The 11790-nt window shown below is 47.5% G+C and overlaps 1 long non-coding RNA gene across 1 annotated transcript in view; it reads right to left on the bottom strand.

Annotated features, from left to right (window-relative positions):
* Positions 1–8303: 8303 nt before the first annotated feature.
* The window catches only part of LOC139177980 (uncharacterized), a 191115-nt gene continuing 187628 nt past the window's right edge, over positions 8304–11790 (bottom strand). Inside the window, exon 4 of the long non-coding RNA XR_011562393.1 lies at positions 8304–9326. This is a non-coding gene — a long non-coding RNA (uncharacterized lncRNA). The remainder of the gene's footprint in view (positions 9327–11790) is intronic.

Raw genomic sequence — 11790 nt, 5'->3', positions numbered from 1 at the left:
CCAGAATGAATTGAGCTATTGTCCTGCTGGTAATAGTGGGTCGGAGGGCTCCTGCCTCTCGCCTAGGGAGCATGTTCCTGGCTTCATCTCTATGTATCATTGGTGCATATGCCCAAGGTGCTGCTGACTTTTTTCTTCAACAGTTACCTCCAGTTATCTGCAGACTCTTTCCTCACATCCCGAGAAGGCTGGAGAATGCTGTTGGCTTCCACAGCCACTACTTTTTGAGCTTTTATTACAGAGTAGACCCTTCAGATATCTCAAACACCATGGCAGACAGGCAGTACTGGCTACATATTCAAGATCAGAAATCTGAGACTGAGAGTTCAGAGTGTTTGCCTATGGTTATTCAAGTAGGAAGCAGAAAACCTGGACTGGAGGTCAGGTCTTTCTGATCCCTCAAAGTGCTATCTTTTCAGCCTCAGTTCACTGGCAGTCTGTCTGGCAACCCCCGAGGTCACCCATGGTATGCCTTCAAAGGCTTTCAATCATAGGTCTCCTCTACGCCTCCAACCAGCTGGTAGATCTTACGAAAGGCACTGGGTTATGTTTCCCTCTTAAAACAAAAGAGTTGCTTGTTTTAGGGTTTCCAAAATGCATTCCTCAACATTTTAGTCCCTTAAGATTCTCCATGAGAAAAAGATCCATGGTCAAATGCACTGGAGAAACCTTGTATACTCAGCCTTCCTCTCGGTGATTCACGTGTGGTTAAGGCTCTGAGAAATCTCAGTCTGGCATTCTTCACACCTATTTAACTGTGGTGTGAAATTCCTAAGGACATCCTGGAAATTGATGTTTCAAAGCAACACTTTAGGAAGCACCAGATTTGAACACCCAAATACTGGTTGCTGTCTTCCATGCAAATATTCTAGGCTTGAAAAACAAATATGAACTGTTAGGATAAATGGATCCTGCCCTCAAAGAAATCAGACTCTGGCAGGTAACATAAATATGTCCAGGGTGAATTTTAGTGTTCTGTGGAAAGTGCCTAGTCTGATGCCAAGGGACAGGCACTTGTTGGAGGAGCAAGGGCTGGGAAAGAAGTTAGAATGGCATACTGAGATGACCCAGCAGAAGGAGCAGTGCATTCTGTGTAAGTGGAAAGGCGTGGGGATATGCGGGTGGTCAGAAGGACTTGACAGAAGAGGTCATCAGCTGGGCCCTTGAAAGGCAAGCCATAATGGGGTGTGGAAGAGATGACAGGAAATTTAGAGCAAGGAAAGGGATCAACCAAGGCACGAAAAGTCTAGGAACTGGTGAGTAATTTGACAAAGCTGAATAGGAACTCAGCAGTGGGTGTGGGGGGAATGAGGTGGGGTTGGGCTGAGGCTCAGGGTGCTCTCTGAGAGAACACCCTCTGAAAGCCTATGGGTTTCTGACCCAGGCACCCTCTCCAGTTCTCTGGTCTGTCACACAGCTAGAATTCCTGATCTAGATTTTCTGACCATACTCAGCTTCTCTCCAAGGGTTTAGCCACAAGGATTCAGCCAAATTCTAACTATAAAGGGTGGGCCTCCCCAGTGGCTCAGACAGTAAAGAATCTGCCTCCAGTGCTGGAGACTCAGGTTTGATCCCTGGGTCTGAAAGATCCCCTGGAGAAGGGAATGGCTACACACTCCTGTATTCATGCTTGGAGAATCCTATGGAAAGAGGAGCAGCCTGGTGGGCTACAGCCCATGGGGTCAAAAAGGAGTCAAACATGACTGAGCAACTAATGCGTCCCACCACAGAAAGTGGTGACACCATGGTCGGAGAGTAAAATACAACCCCAAATTTACCTCCCAGTTTTCCTTATCTGGGTTTCCAAAGGTTATCTGGAGCCCTGCTTATACTTTGGGCTTCCCTGGTGGCTCAGCTGGTAAAGAATCTGCCTGCAATGCAGGAAACCTGCGTTCAATCCCTGGGTTGGGAAGAGCCCCTGGAGAAGGGAAAGGCTACCCACTCCAGTATTCTGGCCTGGAGAATTCCATGGAATCACAAAGAGTCAGACCCAACTGAATTGGACTAGGTGGCAAGTAACAGAAAATTCAACTAAAGTGATTGAAAAATTCTCCCTCTGCAGGATGGGAAGGGCCAGGGTGGATGGAAATTCTGGTATCTAGGGGTTTCTCTACCACACAGTGTCCTCTTTCGGATATCCACCCCAAAGCAATTCAGTCATCTGGTCAACCCAACTGCCATCATTCTACCAGGACAGTTAGTCTTTCTCACAAAATACAACTGGAGAGAGGAGATTTTGGCTAGAATTCAGCAGCTCAGTGGTGTCAGAAACACCATGTCTATAATTCTCATCCCTTTTCCATCTTGTTTTTAAGACATCAGATAAGGCTCTATCCATCATGTCTGTTTTGAAAGTAGAAATAAGGGAGAAAGAAGTACACATTTTTTTGTACAGAGCTCCTGAAGCTCTTCCATGTGTAAATGTTTCATTGCCAAAAACATGTTACATGACTTCCCCTAGATACAAGGATGTCTGAGAAAGTGAGTGTTTCACTGGGAACTGAGTTCACTGGTGCTCTAAACAAAATCAGGTGCTGTCAGCAAGGAAGGGGGATGTGGATACTGTGACAGTCATAAACAAAGTCTGCCTTCCACAGGCAATATCATTCTGCTGCCCTCCTGGGCAGAATTCTTGGTGGGGCCCCATGACAGCACTCAGCTCCCATGAAATGACTGCTTCTTGGACATTTCTGTAAACCACTCATTCCCCTCATCAAGGTTAATGCAAAAAGAATTTTACTGTTTATATGATTCAAATGGACTCTGTGGGAATTTAAGGGTTTCTTTAAAAGACCTCAGGAAAAAGGCACAACTAATTATGTGCCTTAAGCATAACACACAGCAAACTTTGACCAGGGCATTTAGAGTACAGGACAGCCTGTGCTCTCAGGGATGTAACGCTCTGACTCTGTCAGCAGAAGCTGGACATCGGCAGCATCTTCAGAATCTTACATATCCCTTGGGGTGGGGTGGAGATGAGACTTCCTGCTTCACTTGAGAAGAGGTTAGAGATATTTCAAAGAAGGTTCAAAATAGATACACTGAGAATGAAGGACAGAAAGACTAGGGAAGTCTGCTGGGTGTCAAATTAGGTGTGTCTTTCTTTGATTTTTGTCTGTTTCCTAAAATACTTTCATCATGAAGGCTCATCTCCTAATCTTATTCTACCTTTCATCTGAAGTCTTTAGAGTAGGATAACACAGACTCTTCTCCATGGAATGCTAATTCAGTACCAGATACAATACTAAACGCTTTATATGCCCCATCTTACTAGGCCTCACGACTGCCTTGGACAATAGGAGCTATCATCATCCTGCTCCGCGGAGGAGGAAACGGAGACTCAGAGCAGCAAGTTAACCTGCCCAGGGCTATCCGCATCAGAGGCCAGACTCCTAACCATCACTGCAGGCTATTGTTCAAGCCCAAGAAAACTAAAACAGCTCTTTAACTCAGAGCAGTGTTGAAGACCTGGGTAGTGACCTCTGCCTTGGGGCCACCAGCCCCCTGAGCCTAGCACTGGGCTCCCTGCCAACTCTGAGCTACAGTGTCCAATACCACGGTCTACTTATCTACTTTCTTAACTCTGGAGGTAGGCCCGGGGCAAAGGAACTAATACAAATGGGGCTGCAGCTTGAGCCAGGCCCTGAGGAACACTGATCTGAGTAGAATTTGATCCTCACCACAGGACTTCCCTGGTGGCTCAGACGGTAAAGCGTCTGTCTACAATGAGGGAGGCCTGGGTTCAATCCCTGGGTCGGGAAGATCCCCTGGAGAAGGAAATGACAATCCACTCCAGTACTATTGCTTGGAAAATCCCATGGACAGAGGAGCCTAGTAGGCTACAGTCCATGGGGTCGCAAAGAGTCGGACACGAGTGAGCGACTTCACTTTTTCACAGTTCAAAGGAAAACCTAGGAGACTGTCAATTGTAGTGATCTGCCCTGCAGTCTGGCAGATTTTAGTCTTGCCAGCTGTGTGACTTTGGGCAAGCCCCCTAACCTCTCTGAGTCCCATTTCCTCTTCTGTAAAATCGGGTCCATAATGGGAATCTTGTAAATACCAAGTTAAATAATCCATAGGAACAGCTTAGCACCATGCCTAGTGCAACAAAGTCCTTGATCAATAAGGATCAGCTACTATCTGATCAGCTACTCTATTAGCCCTCTTTTGAGGGTGAAGAGACCAAGGTGGCTTGCCCAGGTCCCACAACTGGAAAGCGACAGGTCTGGAATGGACCCCAAGTCTGAGCTGGCTGGACACGTGAACTGTGAAGCCCCTCCAATGGGCTGTAACCATGGGGCACCTCTATCAGGGCCGTAGCAACATCACAGGGAAGCAGCATGTGCTGCTGGGGGAGGATCTGCTCTCTCCTTTGAAGGCCAAACCCTCGAGGAATGGGGTGGGGCACAGCCAGACCCTGGACAAAGGTGACTCTTAGCAGGTTCCCTTTTTGCTGTCAGCAGCAGGCATGCGGGAAGCCTGCATTCTGGGGCAGGGGCGGGGAGCTGCAGAGGGGAAAGTGGTAAACTCGAATCCTCTCGAGATTGCACCGGTGCTCACTATGATATCTGCCGGAGGTGTCAGCACATCATAAAGCATTCCTGCTTGGCTTGGAGCAGCTGCTCCTAATTTTGTCCAAGGTTCAGAAACAACAGACACGTGGGCCTGCCACTGACTATTCCTGTTCAAGGCTGTGGAATTCTGGCCTCCAAGGCCTCCATCGGAAAACATTCAGAGACATTCTCACAGGCCAGCTCAAACATGCTTCCAGGAGACTTCTCCCAAGTGCCCCTCCTTCTTCAAACAGGCCAAGGGTTTTTTCATTTTGTTTTGTTTTTTTGTTTTTTGTTTACCGCTTTGGGCACCAGAAAAGCACAGCGCACACTGCACATAAATGCAAACAGTAGATGCAAGGTGGCCAAATGGTTTGGCTGTGAAGTTGTTGTTAAAAGAGATGAAACAGATGACCAGGGCACTGCCTTTGGAGGCGGCTGCCAGTGTCCACTGGGCAAAAGACAAGGGGGCCAGACATGGTCGGCGTGGCTCTTTGGTGCTCTTCACACTCCAGCAGAGGGCTTAGCCAGGCTTTGCAGTAAGTTCTGTAAATTCCCATTTGTGCGCACAAAGAGGAGAATTCTCTGCTGCTAGGGCTGCACACCATCAGCGTGAGGTGCCCTCTTCCTGGAAATCAGATACCAGGAGTGCCAATCAGGGGCCCCAAGGGGCAGCCTGGACCCATCAAGGATGGGAGGAAAAAGCAACGGGCTATGGCAGGCAGAGCAGCATGTTTGGAAAAGAAGCATGCCTGCTGTGTGCTCAGTCACGCCTGAGTCTCTGCCACCTCATGGACTGTGGCCCACCAGGCTCCTCTGTCCATGGGGTTCTCCAGGCAAGAATACTGGAGTGGGTTACCATTTCCTCCTCCAGGGAATCTTCCTGACCCAGGGATCGAACCGCATCTCTTGCATTGGCAGGCAGATTCTTTACCAGACCTAAGTCCAAATCCTGGTTTTCTCACTTATCTCCTTTGAGGCTTCCACCAAATTCTCTGCCCTCATTTGGAGCACGTGATTTGCAACATCCTTTCTGCCATCTCCTAGGGTTGGGCAAATGAGGAGATGTGTGTGCAAGCTGTCATCTAGAAAGGACTCAGCATATAGAAGGTGCCAGGTTAGAGTTCAAAAATGCAAGTGCATTTGGTGTGGTTATGAGGGTGCTGTGAAGGACCTCAGCATGTTTGTGAGTAAAGGCTGGCCCCACTGAAAGCACTGGGGAGAGTCCTCTGCGATTTTCTGAGTGAGTGGAGGAAGCCAGGATGCGTCAGAAAGCCAGCCTCAAGCTGATGACACCCTGCTGTTTAAAACCCTTCAAAAATCCCCACTGCCCTGGGAATAAGTGCCGTAACTTCAAAATATGGCTATGAATTGACACTCCCTCAGATCTGAGTTAGAACCTCTGAGATGAGACCCAACAATGTGTTTTTAACCAGCCCTCAGAGGAGGATTCTAATACATGGGTGACAATCACTTATCTGGGTCCCAAGAGCCCCTTACAGCCAGTGGAACACACCTACGTGGACTTTTAAGCCTGTAGTAGCCCTCGTGGCGGCTTCATCAGCTGCAGGCTTCCCCTGAGAGGTTCTTCTTTCAAGCCAGACCTGCCAGGAAATTGTAGCTCAAATTGCTAGATCAACAGGAACTCCCACCAACTTCAGGCAAGGAAGGTGACATGACTGAAGCCTCATCACAGAGATAGAATGTTGTTACCATGAATAGGATGGATTTTAAAGGGATAGAGGCAGATCCATGGTGTGTGGGTACCCTGCGTAGCACTTGGAATGCTCTTAGCTACAAGTACTGGATTATCAAATGAAAAGTGACTGAAACAATGCAGGCCTTACTACGTCACTTTACAAGAAGTCCAGAGGGAGGCGGGGCTGGTCACCGAGGTCTCAGGTCGTCCCATCTGGTGGCAGGTCATCCTTCATGGTTGCAAAACAGCTATTGCAGACCCCACGTGAGGGCACCATTTGTCTATTAGACAACAGGGCAATTAGGCCTTAACTTAATCTTTCTATTAAGTAGAATGCTCCCTGAAGTCTTCTAGCAGACCCCCCCCTTACATCTCCTTGCTCAGACTCAACAGGATGATCACTCCTGGGCCCATCACTGACAGAGGAGAATGGAACTGTGGCAATTGGCTCTGATGCCTCATGAACAAAATCCGGGCTTTTAATGAGGGGAGGGGATGGTAAGGGGAGAGAGTAAGGGTCAGGGATCCACTGACAACTATGAGAATGTGTCTTCAGAAAGGAATGAGCTCAAGGAGTTTCCTGGTGGTCCAGGGGCTGAGACTCCATGCTCCCAATGCAGGGGGCCTGGGTTCAATCCCTGGTCAGGGAACTAGATCCCATAGGCAGTGGCTAATGATCCTGCATGCCACAACGAAGACCCGGCACAGCCAAATAAATAAATAAATTTTCAAAGTTAAAAAAGAGAGGCATGAGCTCAGAGGATGAAATGCAGAGTGTCAGATGCCAGTAGGCAAGCCTGGCATCCATGTAGACCATGGATGGTCCTGCACAGAGCGGGGGAGAATCCGACGGGAAGGTGTTAAGGTAGAAGCTAAATTAAAAATAAACTCTGTAGAGAAATGTTTAGAGCAGAGGGAGAAGAGCAGGAGGAGCAGATTTGGGTTTGAGAAATTTTATTTTATAGGAGCCATTACACAGCAGAGAAAGACAGCATAAGTCTGTGGACACCAAGGCCATACGTGGGTGGGGGTCCCTTCCCCACCCGAAATCTTTTGGGGATCTGAGGTAGGGTTGAGGGCATACTAGAGGTGGTCCAGGCTTGGGGGAGCCCTCAAATGTCCAGCTGGGCATATGTCAACTTGCAGTGACCCCACATTGAGGGTCCTTGGGTCCTAATCTAATACTTTATCTTTTTGAGCCAAAGGAAACTCGCAGACTGGGAGCATCGTGGGGGCATGGAGGGATAATCAAGTTTCTAAGCTTGCCAAGAACTTCCTTTCCAGAGTGCTATTCTGTGTCGATGGGTCTGTGTCTATTTCCTGTAAAGAGGCAGGGGGACCTTCCCCTCCAGCTCCTAGGCCATGTACAGGTCAAGGGAGATCTGCCAGGCAAGCAGGGAGCACCCAGGGCCTAGGCAGAGGGAGGTGACAGGGAGTGGGCTAGGAGGAGCCAGGCCCTGCAGACACCCCCAACCCCATCCCCCTTCACCCCAGCTCCATCCAAGAGGAAACGGAGCCCAGGGATGCCGTGGAGGGGAGCAAAGGGCTTCGAGGGACCTTGAGGAGAGGAGAAAAGATGAAGACAGCCCACAAGGGGCAAGGTGCTCCTGTGCAGTGACGCAAGGGGGGTGCTCCGGGAAAAGCCTGCATCCCTGACCTGGGAGCCCAGGAGCCCGGTCAATGGAGTGCAGGTGCCCTGGGGACCGAGTCCGCAAGGCTACACCACGCAGGGACTTCGTGGTAAGAGGCCTGAGGGAAGACTGGTCCCTAAGGCAGGCCCCTAAGGCGTCTGCCGGGCCCCCTTGAACTGCAGTGCCATCTCGTCGGACCCTTTCTCCCCAAGCCCCACGGCTGGAGCATTTATTGTCAGGGGGTCTGTGTCAGCGCCGCCACCTGCTGCACTGCCCAGACCCTGGAACAGCCCAGGGTCAACAGCTGCCCGCCGCCTCCCCCAGCCCTTGCGGTGTCCCCTCCCTGCAGCGCCCCTCTCCTGTCCCACAGCCTGGCCTTCCCCAGGGGGCGTATGGCGCTCCGTGTATCCCGTCATCGCCACTGACAGAGGAGCCTTGACCCCAGAGCAGGCAGCCTCCCCACCAAGAAACCACAAGTCTCTTCTCAAAGGGTCAGCTCTGCAGTGCGGCTTGCTTCCTCCACATCTCACCACCCCATCCGACACTCAGAACGGAGGGAGTCACCCATCTTGCTCCCGGTGTCATGTCCATATGGATCATGCCTCTGCTTCTGTTCACAGTTTATGCCGGACAAACTCTTTCTTTCCCTCTTCATCAATTTCTCTTCAAACTTTACAAAAGCAACATGTGTCGACACTATGATGTCAAAAGAAAAACATCACCTCTTCCCACCCTCTTTTCATCTGCCCTTGCTTCCCTGGTGGCTCAGATGGTAAAGAATCAGCCTGCAATGCAGGAGACCTGAGTTTGATCCCTGGATTGAAAAGATCCCCGGAGAAGGGAATGGCACCCCACTCCATTTTTCTTGCCTGGAGAATCCCATGGACAGAGGAGCCTGGCGGGCTACAGTCCATGGGGTCGCAAAGAGTCCATGGGACATGACTGAGGGACTAACACTTTCACTTCTTTCCCTCTTCTTAAAGGAGGAAGAGGATAACCTTCCGCCTCTCCTGCTCACAAATACGTGCATAGGCAGCCTTTTGGCTTGGGGCTCTCAACACACATCCACGGCTCGCCTTTCTCTCTTGACGAGGCATCATAGCTTTCCTCATCCATAGACAAAACCAAACACATTTTGGTATGTAGTTGCAGAATAGTTCCATGGATTTAATGCATCACAATTCATTTGCTCAGCTTTCCCCCCAGGTAAGCTACTCAGGTGATCTCCAGCTCCTTGTCAGCATTGGCAAATCCTCAATAAACAGTCCCCATCCTTCCTGGGGGCCAACTCTGGGCTCAGGGCTCTGGTCACAGACGCATCTTCCTCCTCCCTGGCCTTTTTCTTCCTTCCCTTTCTTTGTGGCTTCGCCCATTCTCTCCATTTCTTGTCTGTAATTTCCATCATTGTACTGAATAACCAGGTCCAGAGAAATGGGACAGAAGCTAAATGGCAAATAAATGGTAATTTGTTTTCAGATGAGAGAAAGCTAGCATGTTTGCATACTGCTGAGGATTTCTACCGCTTTTATTTAAAGTTCTTTAGCTGGTTGACTCCACTACTCTGAAATATATGCTTAATTCCTCCCCCTTACTTTATTAACTGTAAATAATACCTATTGCCTCTAATACAAAGGATAAACATATGGTTCAATTCTGCTATCACTTTGCTATCCTTCTCTGCCTTCCAAAGTTGCTTGTGTATGTGTGTGTTTTATTCATTGATTACCTCTGCAACTTTAAATAACTGAAGCCTCTATTTCTTCTTCTGTCACTGCCATATGTATCCCAACCTTGTGAGTTGAGGTCATCAACACTCCTCCCTTTCCCCAATCTTTTCTTTCCTCTGGCCCATTCCAACTTTGATAAGTAATAACTATTTATAGACTTTTGGACTCTGTGGGAGAAGGCGAGGGTGGGATGATTTGAGAGAATAGCATTGAAACATGTATATTACCATATGTGAAATAGATCGCCAGTCCAGGTTTGATGCATGAGACAGGGTGCTCAAGGCCAGTGCACTGGGATGACCCTGAGGGATGGGATGAGAAGGGAGGTGGGAGGGGGGTTCAGGATGGGGAACACATGTACATTCATGGCTGATTCATGTCAATGTATGGCCAAAAAAACACTACAATATTGTAAAGTAATTAGCCTCCAAATAAAATTAATAAATTAGTTTTTTAAGTAAAAACTGTTTATAGATTGAATCAAATTGGTTTAAAATATAGCATTGACATGTCTATACTGGTACTAAGCGGTATGTTAAAATTAAATTATCTTCTCTAGAAGTCATTTAGCCATTTATATGTGTATTTATTCATTCAGCAATTATTTACCGAGTACATGCTACCTTCCAGGCACTGTTTGAGCCACTAGAGATAGCACGATGAAGAAAACAGAAGAATTCCTTGCCCTCTGAAGCTGACATTCCAGAAGGAGGCGGGCAATAAACAGGCAATTCCAGATGGAGATAAGTATTACAAAGGAAAATAAAGTGGAAGAGGAATTTACACAGTAACAAGTTAGGGGCACTTTAGATTGAGTAGCAGTTTCCGAACAGACACCTGGGGGGAGTGAATAAATCAGTAGCTGTTGAGTTAACCACCTTACATCACAACACTTGGAACAGCAGAAGGAAAATGCCACAAACATTATAGCCAGATGGCTTTTCTTCCCTTTTTTTCCTGTACCTTTGAATCATGATATGGCACTTTAGATGCTCCCATGTCCCTCCAACTCAAAACTCTGACATCCTTTTATTCAAAAAGGCAAACCGTCAACAGCAAACCATCAAACACCAAGCAATTTAAATGTTAAGAGATTTAGTTGCCACTCACTGAATTAATGGGTAAATATTTAAATGGTAATGATAGTAAGCTCTAATCTTTTTGAATATTTTTTGCCATGGGTAAAAAGTAAAGGTCAAGGGGAACCCCTCTCCCTTTTAACATGCTCAAGAAATAGGAAGATGTGTCAATTTGAAAGAAAAGTTCAGGATAATCCATCCTTCTAAAGGATTCTTCTTTATTACTTTGACAAGTTTAATTTAGTTCTGGTTGTTGTGATCACATCCTGCATAAAAAGCACACTCAGCGAAAGCAATGAAGTCCTAATGAATCAAGACATCCCCTAGGAGCCCTTAGTAATGGAATCAGCATGCAAGCAGTGAGGCAGAACTACTGGGATTCTGATAGAATAATGACTGGCTCTGCAGATTAGGATGGTCAGAAAGACTTCAAGCCTTCTGGTGTATTTTTCACTTCCAAAGAACGTTTCAAGCTTTTTCTAGTTAGTTCTCAGCCTAATCTGCAGGGACTATGAGATAAACTAAGGCCTGGAATGACACTGAATCAATCTAGCGTGCCATCTACACAGTCCCTGGAACAGTTTGTGATGCGGTGCCAGACATGAGAAACTAACATCCAAGAGGTTCTTTTTTCTCCTGGATGAAGGAACCAGTGTCTGAGTACTCACTGTTTAGAAGAATAGACGTTTCATGAAATGAAGTGGACAGCAAGGCAGTGAAGGGAAAAGGGAACAATTTCTCTCAACCAAGCCAAGTTAAGGAACTAACCAATGGCCTTAAGACACAGAATGAAGCTTTAATAGATGAGAATATAGATCTATATAAAGAAATAAAAAGCACTGATAACTGTTGTAAATATGAGATTTAGTAACTCTGTTTATAAATATGAGACTCTTTCTTAATACTTGCTGCTGCTGCTGCTGCTAAGTCGCTTCAGTCATGTCTGACTCTGTGCAATCCCATAGATGGCAGCGTACCAGGCTCCCCTATCCCTGGGATTCTCCAGGCAAGAACACTGGAGTGGGTTGCCATTTCCTTCTCCAATGCATGAGAGTGAAAAGTGAAAGTGAAGTCGCGCAGTCGTGTCCGACTCTTCGCGAT

The sequence above is a fragment of the Bos indicus genome, chromosome 20 (genome assembly GCF_029378745.1).
Source record: "Bos indicus isolate NIAB-ARS_2022 breed Sahiwal x Tharparkar chromosome 20, NIAB-ARS_B.indTharparkar_mat_pri_1.0, whole genome shotgun sequence".
Lineage (NCBI taxonomy): Eukaryota > Metazoa > Chordata > Mammalia > Artiodactyla > Bovidae > Bos > Bos indicus.
Note: the sequence above shows the minus strand (reverse complement) of the source record. Positions and strands in the feature narration are given on the sequence as shown.